This window comes from Crocodylus porosus, unplaced genomic scaffold (assembly GCF_001723895.1).
Source record: "Crocodylus porosus isolate Cpor-Errol unplaced genomic scaffold, CroPor_comp1, whole genome shotgun sequence".
Taxonomy (NCBI): domain Eukaryota; kingdom Metazoa; phylum Chordata; order Crocodylia; family Crocodylidae; genus Crocodylus; species Crocodylus porosus.
In genome coordinates, this window is record NW_017728913.1 from 26,906,280 (window position 1) to 26,922,694 (window position 16,415).

The window sequence follows — 16,415 nt, forward strand, 5'->3', positions numbered from 1 at the left end:
GGGTGGGTGTGCTGGGGGGGAGCTGTTCCATATTTAATGTATTGTGTGTCCTCCTTGTAAGTGGCACCGGGAGCGACTACAAGAAGAAAGCGGAGATCTCCAAGAACCGCCGCTCTCACAAAGAAAGGCGAATAAATGCCCAGGGCCACAAATCCGAAAGGTAAAAATGATTTCTCTTGGCCGTTTTGTCACCGGTCCCGGAATACAAGCACTAGAGAGAAAGCGAGGGGAGGGGAGGGGGTGGCAGTGAAGGGCGGTGGTTGCTCCTTCATACCTTGGACCATCACCGTTTCCCGAAGAAGCCTTGAAGAAGCAGCAAGCCACTGTTGTGCAAAGCCAAAACTGGCGCAGCTGTGCCTGGGAAGCAGCGCGCTGCCCCAGCACTCATAACTCACGCAGGAAAACTCGGCGACTGGAGAAACTTCCCTGCGGAATTAAATTAGTGGGCCGGGAGAAGGAACAAAGTTTGCTCCAAAAATAGTATTTTCTGTTCTTTTTTTCCTTTTGAAGAGAACCCGATAGCGCCATGGTTTGCAGCCTATAATTTGGTGCGTGATCAGAAGAAGTTTGAAGCGTAATCACAGCTTTCTGGGAGCTTGTTAGAGAGGGCAGCGCTCCCTTCAAGGAAATTTTATATACTCTTCATTTGGGCTTGTTTTCCGCCGTCTTCTGACATTTACTGTGATGAGCCATTGCGTGAGGGTAATGTAATATTGAGCAAGGAGGCACACATTCAGTTTCAGACTGGAACATGCCCTTAAGCCTGCTTTAAATGAGGAGCGGGGGAGACGGCCAGATCCCTGCCCTGCTGTCACATGTCTGCGCGGGGCAGCGCCGCTTGCCCGGGCGCTGCTGGGCGCACACGCTTGCAGCCTCTCCAAGAGGAACCGCTGCCAGACCTGGGGGGTTTCTCGGGTTTCCACGTTGCTCTTGGCCAAGACGCGTTGTACCCTAATTCCTCCTAAATGTATAAAGCCGATGGGGTCAGGGAACTCCATCTCTCAGCCCCCCCCAAGCCCCCATGTAGTGCCACAATTGATGTGGGAGGCAGAGAGAGGGGAAACAGTGCAAGCCGGACGGGCTCTTCGGCAGGCACTCCCCATTATTAGGTTGCCAGTTTGGCAGGCGGAGGAGAGTCCTGCGTCCTGACTTTGTCAGCCTGCAGACTGCTGAAGGTTTCATCCAGCTCTCCTAAGAAGCAGCGGCAGCTTTGCTTTTGACCCCCCTAGAAGGATTCAGCTTGGAGGCTGAACGGATCCCAAATGCAGCATCCCTCACCTGCCCCTGGGACTCCAGGGACTCAAGTCGTTTCCTTCCTGCCAAGCTCATCTCGAAAGGTTGCATCCATAAGACATGCATGCATAGGACAAGGACCCACCACGCCACCGCGGGGCTTTTCAATAAGACGCCTTACTGTATCAAGAGACACCGGATTGCTGCGGTGGCTATTGGTACCAATGGACGGTTACTAAATCGGTACAGCAACGCATGAGCAAGACCTTAAAAAGTTGTTTTACTGCCTACAAACGCTCAGAGAAGACGATCAGGCGTTAGGCAAAGCAGACATGGAAGGGTGTTCTCAAAGCCACTTTTAGCTGAGCTACACGTTTTTATTAGTGAATGAGGCGACTAACACCCTCGGATTTGGCAGTAATGACCACCTCAGTGGGGAGAAATTATAATGCCTGACGTGTAGACAAGACCCACTGGGCAAAGGACATCGCTTAGCAGTAGCGACTATTTTATTTAGTAAACGGAATTAGTACAAGCGCAGGGATTTAGGGTTAAGGTAGTAAACTGCTTGGTCATTATAGAAGGAATTTATTTTGTATTGAGAAAAGAAAAATATTTGAAATCGGTAACCTCTCTATTGGCTAAAAGGTACCTTCCTTCTGCCCACTACCCAGATTTGTCCCCTTTTTAAATCAGAGAAGCTCTATTCTAAGTTTTCTACGTGCCAAGACCTAGACGGTCACTCTACAAGCTCCAGCATTTTAACACCTGCGACCAGCTCAGTTTTGCTACTTGAAAAAATCCCTTTCAAACATAAACGTGCCACGCCAGAGATTTAGATAACTTCTGAACATTGAAAACATCGTTATGATTTTCAGGTGCAAAGTGTACAACAAATGTTGCTCTTCTATAGCTGATCCTGCAGCTTTTGCTGCTAGAAAGGCAATATTGTTATCGCATCTGAAGTCACACGAAACAAGCACTGAAGGGACCACAATTTGATCTCGTAATTTGAATCATCCTAATTTGGTGGTACTAATCATCATCAGAATTTGATCAGAATTTGAATAACTTCCATTACGAAATACTTGCTCATAATGCAAGCCAGGCTCCAAATACCAGAGTACTGACAATATGGGGCACCTAATTTTTAGCAGGTTTCTCAGGCAATTACAAATTTTAACAATATGTTTACTCGTTGATTATCCAGATTGGTTCACAGAATTTAGCAGGTATAAATATCTGTTAAACGTCTGTTAAAAATTACTCGATTTGTTTCGGTGGGGTTTATAGCTTATTTCCTAAAAGAGAAAGAGCCAAAGCTTTTAATTTTGAAGTGTTCTGAAGATGGCATTTAGGAAAACTGCCCCCAAAGCGACATTTAAGTTGCCTTGAGGGTAATTTTAAATATTTGGGGTTTTTTTCTGAATAGTTTGGGTCTGTAAATGCAACTTTCATTTATTTTGATGCGGTAGATGAGATGAGGGAGCATTCGTTTTTTGATCCAAAGCTTGCCAAACAACCGAGGCACAAATTGCTAAATTGTCGTCTTCTTTTTTTTCCCCTTTCGGGCACAAATATCTTTAATGACAAGGTTTAGACCTCTAAGAGCAGTAGTTTCCCGCGGGAGCTTTGCTTAAATATGAATAGCTGTGAAAACGCCTCAGCCATTGTTCTGCGTTTCTAATGGATTTAGGGTTGCAAATGAAAAGATGAACCAGATCTGGGGCTCAGAGCTCACTGGAAATTGGCTTCTTGTTCAAGGCAACTTGTGGGAAGCAAAAGATAAAGGAATGCCCGTGCAACAGTTTTTAAGCCCGTTGAAAAAAGACATGAAGCGATCTACTCCTACAGCATCTTCTCCATGGGATGATTGCTTTGTATTTATAAGATACAGGGTCTGTATTTTCCCCCGCTCCTTTGTAATGCCTTAGAAGAAAAGAGTGTGTGTATGTGGGGGGGATTTCTAGTCCTTTTTTGTTTTGTTTTGTTTTCTATTTCGCTTTTATTATTTTAGGCTGAGACATAACAAACGATTACAGGTTGGAAAACGCATTTGAAAGCAGTAAGGTCACATTACGAGGAAAGTCTGGGCAGCATTAATCTGGTGTTTGGAAAGCAGTTGACAGTTGTGAAGGGTGTTGGGTTTTTTTTAATTGGTCTTAAAAAAGAAAACCCTAAAAACCTAGCCCTCTCTTTCCTTCCCTTCCCCCCGCTTCCAAAATCCCCCCATTAGACCAGTGGTTTCCAACCTTTATTCATTTGCAGACCCCTAAAAAAATTCGTATAGAGATTTTTGGAAATCTCAGGTTTTGCTGGCCCCTTTGGATTGTAAATGTGGCTATTCACACACTTCTGACTGATCAACATCATTTTTCTCAGACCTCTTGGACATAGTCTGGGACCCGCAGGTTGAAAACTACTGCACTAGGACATAAAACCCAACCTCCTTCTCCTCCTCTCTTACAATCCTGTGAGCTTGGAAACACCTGGTGTCCCCCCAGCCCCAATTTGCTTTTTCTACTGGAAACAAGGTACTGGGATAGGATTCAGGTGAACGCTTGGGGTGGGGGGGACACCAGTTCTGGCACAGGTGACATTGTCTGGCACGGGCACAGGTAACACTGTTTGACACAGGTAACACTCTGCCCTCACCTGGAAGACGATGCTCAGCATCAGGATAAAAGACCGGTGACTTCCAGTAAGGGGATTGGGGGGGTGGGGGGGAGAGCATTTGTTATTTCAACAAAACAGGGATGAAGGCCTTAGTCAAAGATGTATTTGGTAGCCGTGTTTGTCTGAGACAAAAAGAAATGCAAAAGTCTAGAACTCTTGGTTTAAGGATGATTAGACCAATTCATAAATCGCAGAAAAAATGTTTCTATATCTATATAGATATATTGCAATTTCTTAGTTGATCTAATACAAGGTATCATCTCTGAACAAAGCATTCTGGAGTTTTGCATTACTCAAGTCAAAGCAGCTTATTTCAGTGATCATTTGGCCTGAGTAAGTCCTGCCCACAGACTCTAGCCCGTGATATGAACCATATTTTTGCCCTTGCTCCCCCTTGGATCCGAATGGTGAGAACTGCCTCCTGCCTGCTCCGCTATTGAGGGGCTCCTTGGTGAGCACGGAGACCTGTCTTCCTTGGATCCAGTAGGAGTTTCTTTAACTCCCTTAGTCTCCGATCCCTAATTACCCAGCTGATTACTCAACTGCTCCTGTATGAAGTCAGCCCCTGGGGCTGGGATGGAGTCTCTTGTAGTTGTAACATTGCATTTTCTGTTACCTAGTTGTTCCCCTCCTCACGCCCACCCCTCGTATGGCAGTCCCTTGCTGGGGCACTCTGTGTTTCCCTACTGGCTTTGTCATCTATTTGGGTTCACAAATTTTAACATCTACTAATAAAATTCAATCTGGTGTTTGGCATCTTAATAGCTGGGTTTGCTCCCCCCGGAGCTTTCCGACAGCCCAGCAGTATGGAAGGGAAAATGCTTGCAGAGTTGTTGTGTCCAAGCATGGCAGAGACTGGGAAGTCACCCAGATGGCACCACCCTGCCACACTAATTCATAAGAGAAAGACAAGGGAGAGGAGGAATGACTGGGCTCTGGTGCCTGTCGCCAAGAGCACCCCTCGCCTGCGTGTGAGGCTTTATTTGCCGGGGTAACTTCCCTACAAGCTATGTTACCTGCTGGGGTGTGTTACAAGCTACCTTTTTGCTTTCCTGAGAGGCTGATCCCGCCGGGAAAGCTCGCAAAGAGCCCAGCAGTCAGGGGATGCCATAGGGATCTGGTGGTTGGAGGGGGACTGTAAAGCACAAGAGAGCCCAAATGGCATTGCTGGAGCAGTCAAATGTAGGTTATCCTCTCGTCATCCAGGAAATACATTTAAAGCGCGTTAATTATCTGCTTCTGAACAGACGGGAGGGCTCATCTCAAGTCGCAGGGACACAGCGCAGTTAACTCCTAGAATGACAGAAGATGCGGGTTGGAAGGGACCTCAGGTCATCTAGTCCTCGAAGCAGGACCAGCCTCAACTAGACGGGGCTTTTCTGAGCTGGGTCTTAAACCTCCAAGGATGGAGACTCCTCCACCCCTCTGGGTAACCCCTTCCAGGACTTCACCACCCTCCCAGTAAGAAACCCCCTTCCTAATATCCACCCTAAACCTCCCGGGCTGCAGCTTGAGACCCCTGCTCCTTGTTCTGCCCGGGTGCCGGACTCGCCTGCCCACAAGTCTCTCTCCACTGCAGCCGGGTCCTAGGCTGTGACTTACGTGCCAAATGCCCAGAAACCCGAGGTGGCTTGGGCTGCCAGGGGGCTCGCACATCACCCGGCGGCTTGCAAAGAAGCGATCCCACAGCTCTGGTCCACCTGCCTCTTGCTTCCGGCCCTATCGAGGCCATGGACGCAAGCCTCTCGCATGAGCCCCCCGCGAGCCCGTCCCTTTCCTACAGCGAGGCCTTTGGTTTGGTTCAGGTCCCAACTCGCCGCTTGGCAAAGCCAAGAGGAGCGGGGTAGATGCGATCGGGTAGATGTGATCAGTTCACACGCCCGTGATGAGGGGCTGCGATCAGCCCCGACTAGCCAGGACCGCAGCCACTGAAGCCTGCCGAGTGGAGCTGAGCCCTCCCGTCTGTTCAGAGGCGGAGAATTAACGCGCTTCAAATGCAGTTCCTCGATGATGGAAGGGTAACCCACATTTTACTGCTCCAGCGAGGCCATTTGGGCTCTCCTCTGCTTTACAGTCCTCCCCCAGCCAGCAGATCCCAGTCCTGCTCTCAGCCAGCTCCGGACAAAGAGAAACGTGCCCGGCAAAGTCAAGCCCATTTCACCCGATCAAGCAACCGATGCACCCACGGATCAAGGAGCCGATTAAGCACCCGATTGCCCTTTCCCGGGTGGGACCAGGAGGCTGGAAGCCGGAGCGATGCCCTGTCTCCACTCCGGCCTGAATGCCAAGCCCTTGCACGCCCCGCAGCCAGAGCGGGGACCATTCGTGTCTGTCCTGCCCTCAGGATTTTCCTCCCCTTTGCCCGATCCGTTCGGTTTCTGTGATCCCCCTCCTGGCTCGCAGCACCAGCCGCTTGGCTTCTTTCTCAGCCGATGCCTTTTCTGTGGCAGCGCCTGCTCTGGTCCGAGACGTGCCAGCCTTGCCTAAGGCAATGCCCCTGAGATGTCCGGAGTGGCTAAATGGCCTGGGCTTGTTTCAGGGACAGATCCGCAGGCACGGGGCAGTGTCGTGGCCCCGGGAAAGCTGGGACGCTTCTGGGAGATGCCACCCGCGAGCCCTTGCCATTTCCAAGCCCGGAGGAGAAGGGGAGGAAGAGATCCCGAAGGCTTATAGGAAACAGTGAGGGGAAGACACGACCTGCAAGCGCCAAAGGCAGCCATGGGCTTGATTTAACATCAAGGAGAAGGGGAGCTTTGCATCCATGAGAGCTGGAGATAGCCACGGGGAAAACGGGCAAGGCAGAGGGAAAGTGGCGTCTTAATAGATCTGATGCCTAGAGGCAGCACATCACGTCTTGCCCTTGCCTGTATCAAGTCTGTGCACTTTACTGTATTTAATGTACTGGGTTTCAAAAGCTCCCTCCACCCCACTACAGCTGCTATCGTTTCCAGGAGCACAAAGACCCTTCTCCAAATATACAAGGAAAAGAATCACTCCCTTCTCTCTCTTCCATGAGTTTTCCTTTCTTGGTTCCCTGGTAAATGCCCTTCCCAATCTCAGAGTTTGAGTAAGGACAGAATGATTAATTTTTCCCGGGTCACCCTTTAAATCCCCAGAGGTTGCTTTGCTTAACTCTGTTTTATGGCAACTGTTCAGGTCCCTGATCCTACAGTAGATAAATGGCACAGATGCTCTCCTCTTAAAGGTATAGTTGTGGGAGAAAGAAAGGCAGAATTCACATCGTTTTAGCAAAGCTCTAGACTGTGTGTTCAGGACAGAACTGGCTTCTTGATTCATGAGAATTCAGACATCTATGGTATTGTAGCATCTGATTTAGTGATCTAAAACTTTACTTTGTTAAAAAAAAAACACAAAGAGAAACAAAACCAAGAATTATCCTAAAATATTTTGTTCCAAGAGCCTAAAATATATTTGGAAACTAATGAAAACCATTTACCCCAAAACAGTCCCCCCCCCCCCACAAAAAATCAATAATCTCAGACTTCTTTCCTTTTTTTTGTCCTTTTTAAATTGTGTCTTCCTCTGAAAACATATTGAAGGATCAAAAGACATTCAAGAAATAATATTGGAAAAATATCCTTCATTATGAATTTACGTTTATTAAGTATTTTAACTCTAGTACGGGAAATAACAATAATAACCTGTTTTAGTAGGTTGGAATATTTTAATCCTCTTTTAGATTTCTTTTGAGGAAGACAGGAGCTCTGGAAAAAAACAAATGAAAAGTATTTAAACCTAGTGATTGTAAGTGCTGTATAATACTACTGGAATAAATAAAAGTTGACTAGAGATTCTAGTCAGAAAAAGTGTCTGTACTGTAATAATTTCTAAGTTTTGCTTCAATCTGAAAGATATTAATTTAACAGTATAGTTCTTATGAAATGTAATTCTTACTTTAATGAATATTCAGTGGTAAAGAGCTCTCTACTTTTCAGACTCAGTTTGTGCCTTCCTTGATGCCAGTTAAAATTTTGCCTGAGTAAGGACGTCAGGATCAGGATAGTCTGTTTCATCAGTAAGAATCTACAGCAAAAAAAAAAAAAAAAAAGCAATTGCTTTGTGGTATCATGGCAGTGTAAGAATAAATGTTTCCCCCGAAAGCATAATAACAGCAGACTTTGTTTTAGTCACAGTTTCAAATGATGTCAATCAGCATAGTTTCACTGAAGTAATCAGAACTGTCATTTTACACCAAGTGAGGACCTGGGTGATATGTGCATTATTTCTTCTCTGGGCTAAATAGTACAAACATGTAATAGAAAAGAGTGTCATGCAGGTCAGTTTCTTCTACTGATTCCTCAGTTTTATATACTCTAAAAGATCATTACTTTTGTATAGTATGATTGATACAAAAGGAAGGAAAGGAAATAAATGGCACACTCAATATGGTAAAAGGCCAATTTCATAAGTTACAATATTGCCACCAGATGATGTTTCATAATGGTGAAGTTGCCATCATGAAATCCAGCTCTTTTGATCATTGAGTTTGCACAGATTACACAGTGTTGCCACCATATAAAAATGATAAATTGATTTCTTTAGACAAAAGATTTTGGGCTAAATTTGGATGTGGTTAAGACACTGAGGCTGCATATAGTTTTTCCTAATTTTGTTGTATCCCTAAATGCAAGATTTGATATAAGCCTATGAAACTCTATCCATTTCCATTTAGCCTGAACCAGTCCTTACAGGTACGATTCAAATGAACCACCAGCTCAATACATTGTTACAGTGGGATTTATTTCTGTTGTTAGGAACTGGATAATAATATAAAATGTCCAGCACCTTTTAGCAGAAACACCCTTGCTTATATTTACTTACATTTTTTAAAGGGTTTCATTTCCTTTCATCTGTAAAAAGTCAGTCTCTCTACAGTGTTCTAGTCTCTGAAGGTCTGCAACCCACATGGTTGCACATATTTGATACTTCACTGAATTATTTAAAGGTAGAATATCATATAGTTCTTTTATAACCTAACCCTGTTATATAGTCTGATCAGGACCTTAATGTTTTCTACGTGTATGCACAGGAATGCAATGCTACTTAAAAATGCCAGTTTTTGAAATCATAGGACCCCTATAGTCTGCTGCTGTGATCCCTAAATAACTTGACAATTACAAGAAGAAAAGTTTATATATTTCACAGCAAAAGCAGCTCACCATGTATTTTAGATAGATATCACAACACATAATGAGGGCAGACTACAGGTAGTAAGGAATTAGAAATATGGAGAAAGGAATAGAGCTCCTGAGAAACTTGTTTCACAGGAAATGTTGATATAAAGTTTCCTGTACATGTCTTGCTTTTTATAGCATGTATGTTTATATTGTGGAAGATCAAATGCCAAAGGAAAAATAGCTAGTGCCAGCCAAAAAGGTTAGAGGAGTTTTAGAGAGTCGCTTCAAGAGAAATGAGTTACTAGGAACTCATGAAAGGGGGAGATGGTTCCAGGATCAGCCTCAGACTGAAAGAAGACACTTAGGAAGGAAGAGGTAACAATATCTAAAACTCTCTAATCCTGCTTGTTTACGCTCTCAAAACCAAGTTGATTCAAAGCCTCAGTAGGTTCTTGCAATGTGCCCTGATTATTCAGACATAGACTTAAAAAAATATGTGACTTATATATACAGAAGTACAGCCTGAATTTCAAACATCAGGCACAGCTTTCAGTGCAGTACTTCTGTATCACAATGCTATGGTCATTTGGTCATAACACTGGCTCTACCTTGCTCTGGAAGGGTGCGTACACACATACTAACTTTATGACAGCTAAGCTGACTTAACTTTTTAAAGCTGATTTAACTGTCAGAGCGTACCCACGTATGTGGAGCAGAGTCAACTTACATGTGCACCTCTGAGGTGTGCTATTTTGATTAACATTAGTTAAACTGACTCACAACTTAAGCTCACAAGATGGCTGCCACCATGTGGAGGAGCTGTACATGAGTATGCTCCAACATGGCTTAAGCTGACTTAGTCAGGTTGACTTAGTATGTGTGTACATACCCAAAGATAGCATCAGCGCAGGTATATGCCTGCAGACACCATAGGGAGAGGGAGAAAATTATTTGGAGGGAGGGGCTGAGCAAGCGTGCACATGACCCCCACCCCAGGGGGGAAAGTCTGTGGGAAAAGGGGTGGGGGGAGGGAAAAGGACCATTGAGGAGGGAAGGGAGTGGGGTTGGGATTGGGAAGGAGTGGAGCTAAATCAGGCCCAGGATCAAGATCGGGGCCAGGGCCCTTTGCGCCTGTGCTGCCCCTTACCCTGCATTGCCTGCACTAGTGCCCCCTGCATCAATGAATCCACTGTCCCCCAGCCCTGAACCAGACCCAGCTGCCTCCCCGCACTGGCCCTGGCCCCAGCTCCAGCTCCAGCTCCAGCTCTAGCTCCGGCCCCAGCACTGCCATGCACTTCCCAGGGGGGCCCAGAGTCAGAGGCCAGAGCGGGTTCAGCCTTGGCTGTGCCACCAAGCCAGAGGGAACAGAGTCACTGGCATCGGCAACATGCAGCGGGCGCACGCAGGTGCACATGCACCCCCTGAGATAAGCTCCACCGGCACTTCCACCAGTGGCAGTGATTAGCCACTGAGGGGCCCCCTGTTCGGCAATCAGCTGCTGGGGGACCTCCCTCTTCTAGTCGGCGATTGGCTGCTGGTGCTCCCCCCAGTATTAGGAGGCACCAGTTGCCCATGGCCCAGCATCTGCCCTGCCCCACCCTGAGTCAGAAGAATGTGGTGCAGCCCTGACCCCAGCCCAAAATGGCACCCTGCCCTGCCCCGTGCAGATCTGGGGGCACACACCCTCCATGCCTTCTGGGGTGTGCATAGCAGCAGGAGCCATGCCCCACAGACAAGCCACTCATGGCTCAGTCCTGTGCCCTGTCAGCTGTGCAGCACTTGTACCTCTCCTATCCCCAGCCCTAGCCCCACTCCCCCCCTACCCCGCTGCTGTTTCTGGAAGCCCTCAGCCAGGCTGTCTTGCCCTGCATTTGTGGGGGCTAAGTCCCAGCCTCCTTTTGCCACCTATGGCAGTCACATACAATTAGCCATGGAACCAGTGTGCTCAACCACTCTGCTCCCAGTGTAGCAGGTAGAGGGGCTGTTGGTTGAGCCCACATCCACAGTAAACTTAAGCTGTCTTTTCTTCCTCACTCTAGTCATTAATGGTCAGCATAAATTAGAGAAACCTTCAGAGTATTCTGGCCCAACCTGGAGGGAATGATCTGCATGGAGCAGTGCTAGTATTAAGGCACCAAAAAGGAGTGATTTAAATTATCTATGCACATCACCTCCTGGCTTGTATTCTGTATGGTTTGAGTGTACCCCAAATGTATTTTATTTATTCAGATAGCACACTCACCTTTTCCCTGAAAATTAGCCACCGGAAATTGGGTTACATGCCTTAAACAATGATGAAATCGAGTCAGGGAGGTGCTGGAATGGTGGCACTGGGCTGTGCATGGCACTGACTCACCCAAAGCTGAACTTTCTGGCTACATGTAGCAGGGATGCAATCATTATCCCTCCTGCTACTGCTCTGCCAACAGCTATTGGTTTGACCTGCTCATAGCTACTGCTAAATTAAGACTTTGAGAGGGATATTGAAGAGGGGTGTCTGTCCCTATTCCATGTAGCTTGAGCATTCAGATCTCTGGGTGAACAGGTGCCAAGGCAGGTAAGACTTAGGGAAAAAAACATTTTTTTTCCTTGGTTTTGCCATCCCATAACAAGGTGCATGTCTTATTCAGGACCATGTTGTATGTGACTGTATATAGTACCTGGCCCAATGAACACCAAATACTAAAATACTCGAGTTTCTTTAACTGGCTAGGAAATGATTGCAAAAATGTAAAAGCAAGTTTGATTAAACAATGCATGAGAAGAAATTACAATGGGCAGATATGTCTCTGTGCTTTTTCTCCCCTTTTGTACAATGAGGACAAGCGATGCTAAGCTCTGAGTAATGAGCAACACAGCATATGGTTCTGATCCTGCCAGCTGTGGGCAGACCCTGGAGTCATGCAGAACCCTACTAAGCCTAAAGCAGTGCCCAAATAGAGCATGCTGCAGGATCCCTGCCCATATCTACATCCTTCTTCTAAGATCAGTCAGTCTGTTGGAGCTCCAGGAAGGCTCAAGTTCTTTCCTATAGACTGGTCTAAATCCTGTTTCTTTGTGAGCATATTTCCATGTATAATCTTTGTTGTATATGTTTTTGGTGCATTTATTTGTTTTTCTAACACACATCAACCCTACTTGCAATATAAATCATGTAGGACTGCTCCAGATCCAAATGGTACTGATGTAATGACTTTTCACTGACTTCAAGAGCAGCTGGATAGACCTTGATGAAGCAAGGCCATTGCACATGCATTCTATCAGCTGTATTGTGATGTTAATGCATACTTTAGGATGTGTGGGCTTTACTATGTATAGAGATTGGATTACTTACCTGCTTAAATCATAGCATCTACTTACAGACTTTGTTGAATAGAAATAGGATTACTCACATGTTTAAACTTAAGTGAGTTTTTTATACTATATTTTGATGTGAGTATATTTATTGACTCAAGAGCAGAACCTGGATAGTATATCAGGGTTTTTTTCCCTTTCAATTTTGTTTGTTTATTTGCTTAAATTTTAGTTGCCATAGTGCAAAGTAGTTTGACAGAGTCAAATGCATTGTGTACCAATTGTGATGGAGAGTATATTTATTACAGCAGTGGATTATATAGCCCTTTTAACTTTTTCTATGAGAATAAAACCTATCTGAATCTGCTAAAGCCCATCTTTGGGTCATAAAAGGGGATTAAAGTACAAATTGAAGACTGCAATAAAAACAATAAGCAAATGTTCTTGAAGCGGTAACTGATAAAAGTGGTGCTGTAAAAGTACTGTTTCACTGTTCAGCATTCTAATGTCAGTGGCTGTGATAATTGATATACTAATGCTGTGTCATGGGTAGAATGGAGATAAATTTGTATCTGAAGTGAAGCACAGTATCTTTATTCACAAGTATCTTTGGGATATTTTACAGAAATGGAATTTTAATATATCCCAAGAAAACTAAGGCCATTTGTCTTCCACCTTTGTAGAGAAAGACCATCTTTTGCCAAGGTTAAAAGCTTGCCAGGAGTGATAGAAACTAGGTAAAGTCATAGAGTTAATTCCTTTGATATTTACTCAGACTCTAAAACACATCTATTTGACAGCACAGAAACATTTCATGGGTTGTTTTCATAATATACTAAAAATATGAACATTTCGCTTATAAACCCAATTTCAGGCTATTATAAAGAAACTTAAGATGCAGATGAAGGATCTAGTCTTCTTTCAAAAACAAGATCAGATATTCTGTAGGCAAAACAGGGAGACCTGGAAAAACTGTTTCAAACCCTTGCTGAGTATATCCTACTATATGTCTTCTTCTGGCAAAATTTCCCATGGGCATTTTAAGAGTAAAGAAAGTGGAAGTACATTAGCCATATTCTGCAGCATAAGGGGGAAAAAGAAAACAAAGAAACATTTTTTTCTGCCTCTCAGTTCAACCCTTAATCAAAACCTCCAGACTTTCGTGATGGATGATGTTGGTGGCAAATATCTTTCTGGAAGAACTTTTTCCAGGGATCATGCTTTTCAGTCATCCAGGGTCTGTTTATGGACCGTCAGTCAGACTATTTTCATACTGGTCAAATATACTGATTGGAGTAATTTTTCAGCCACAATGTTCTTATAGAGAATCATTAGTGCAGCAGAGAAAACTGAGGTATTTATGAAGTATTATAGGACTCATATGTTTGCCTGTGAGAGTCTGCATCACATTTCCTTTGAGCACTGAAAGGATCAATCTTACAAGCTAGAGCGCCAGTAAAGTTGTGGGTAATGAGTTCTATCTTCCAGAAATACTGGATTATTTGCTGAACCATGTGAGCACCTGGAGGTGCTATTGCTGAGTCTGATCTGTTGTTCCTTTCTTTCACATGGGCTAATGCCCAGATGTGTCTGCATAGTTTCACAGAGTTTAAGGCCACAGGAGATCATTTGATCATTTAGACTGAAACTCCTATATGTCACAGGGCATTATACTTCAAAATTATCCCTGTACTGAGGCCAGAAACTTGTATGTTTGACCTAAAGAATAAACTGTGTTTGCCTGAAACTTTATCTTCCAAATCGGCAGCCAGTCTTGTTTTGGAAACATCAGGAGATGGAGAGTTGACCACTTCATTTTCCCTGGTATAAACTTGTGTTTAATTTCTAATTTGAATTTGTGTGGCTTCTGCTTCCAGTCCTCCTTGGTTTCTCCCATTATCAGGACAAAAAAATCTTTCATTTCACTCTTGCTAGAAGAGGTCTCTAAGTAGATCATCTCTAGTTTATTTTCATATCAATTCTTTGAGCAGGTTGTCTCCAAGGCTGTAAGCAGTCTGGTTTTATAATAATCAGAAAAGCAATAACATTCATCAGTGTTTCCAGTTTGTTACATTGAAACCATTTTTAAACATTAAAAATTCTTTTATGCAATCAAATACTGAAATCATCATACAATCTTTGCTTCAAAAGCCAAAGGTAAAATCCTGGACCCCCTGAAATCAATAGTGATTTTTGCCATTTACTTCAGTCAGACCAAGATTTTAAAGACAACATGCAACAATGTGGCTTGTTTTGTTGAATTTACTTCCTAGTTGTTACCCTGCTCATTCCCAATGTATCAAAAATGGGATGTTTCTGTGTTGTAGAGTATGGATAAACTTTTAAAATAAGTAAAGATATATATCTAGACCTCCTATCTTCAGGGAAAAATAGATTTAGGCAATTCTGATAATATTTCTAGGAAGACATATATGATGAAATCCTACTCTGAAATACAGGATACCCTTGCTTAGCGCTAATTGGTTCCTGAAAAAATGAGTGTTAAGCAAAACCAAAAGTATTTGATGACTCAAGATGGCGACCACAATTGTTTTTAATGACCCAAGATGGTGATCATGAGCATTATAATGAAATTCGCTGAGCACTAAGTGAAATCAGGTATTAATTTCAAATGACTGTTATAGCAAAATAGTGCTAAGTGAAACAGCATTAAGTGAAGGTTGCCTGTACTTCTCCCATATCCAAGCTCATGCTGGCATATGACATAAAAGTATCACTTTATGGGAAGGACCTGCCAATTACAAGTATAACATACTTTCCTACATAGAGCATGCACCAAAAACCAGCTGCTGGAAATTGGAGTGTGTTATATGCATGAAATACATTAAGAACAGTTTTGCCACTTATCAGGTAAAAGCTGAAGTAAAGTGTGCATGAGCTCCATGGGGAATAGAATAATGAGTAGGCTTAGCTCCCTAGCTGTTGCTACTCAGTCACTTCCTACAAGGAAAGATCTTTTGTCTTATTCTGTCTTTCAGAAACAAAGGGTGTGTCTACACATGTCCCTGACTACGCATTTGGTACTATGCAGTCCCAGCAGTGTATAGGTTATCGGTTATTTTTAGACACTATGTCACAGTAGCAACAAGCTTCAGTGATGTAGCTTGGCATCACAGTTTGTGTCAGCCAATGCTATGACCATGTAGTGGATCATGTAGAGATGCCCAAGGTGTATATCTTATTTTGGAGTGTGCTATATGTAAGAAAATATGGTATTTATTGGGCACATCTAGATGTGCATTTAATGCTATTTGGCTTTACTGCACAGTAAATTTACTGCATAGTAGACTAATTTACTGTGCAGTAAGTGCCTGCATGTGTGGATGGTGATACTTTACTGTGTAGTAGATTAGTTTACTGTACAGTAAACCATTTTGTGTAGACATGGCCATTAATGCATATTCTTCATTACATGGATCCTGTTACTAAGAAGTTACATTTTAATATGAAGAAGTAGACTCTTAGAAATCACACAGTGGATATGAGAAGAAAAAGAAGCTTGGCCAGTTGAGTAGATCATAAATTGCTCTTTGCACTGGCCTTTGCAGAGTGAGAACAGAAACTCAGTTCTGCAGTTGGTGATTGATGCATGTGGCACATTCATGAATGTGTAGTTAGGGCAGGTGGGCTGCTTGTGGGCCCCAACCCTGGATAAGAATTGGGAAATAATTTCACCTCCCCAACCTCATATGGGGGCTAAATAATGAAGTTTTTATGTAAATAAAGGAAATTTTCCAAAGAAAAGAATAAAATTCAAGCCATAGGTAGTGAAAAAAATAATTTTTTAAAAGAGCCCAAATAAATTTCTCAGTCTTATGTAACATTTTTAAAAATAATTTATTTTATGATACTGTGAGATTGTTTGATTCTGGTTACAGTGTGTTTGCATATATAGAGTATGTCTGTCTTACAGCTTCATACAACAAACTTTTATTTACTTTAGTAGTTCCTTTGACTGTAATTATCTAGTCACATGGAGAAGGGCTTGTAGGAGCATACTGTCAGATTTACAGTACAGCCAGAAATGAGACAAGTTGTCCACATAGAGCCTGT

The 16,415-nt window shown here is 43.7% G+C and overlaps 1 protein-coding gene across 1 annotated transcript in view; it reads left to right on the forward strand.

The window, feature by feature from the left end:
• Positions 1-90: 90 nt before the first annotated feature.
• CEP44 (centrosomal protein 44) overlaps positions 91-16,415 on the forward strand; it is a 106,517-nt gene continuing 90,192 nt past the window's right edge. The window contains exon 1 of the mRNA XM_019534624.1: positions 91-160. The gene's annotated coding sequence lies outside the window, so the exon portion shown is untranslated. The remainder of the gene's footprint in view (positions 161-16,415) is intronic.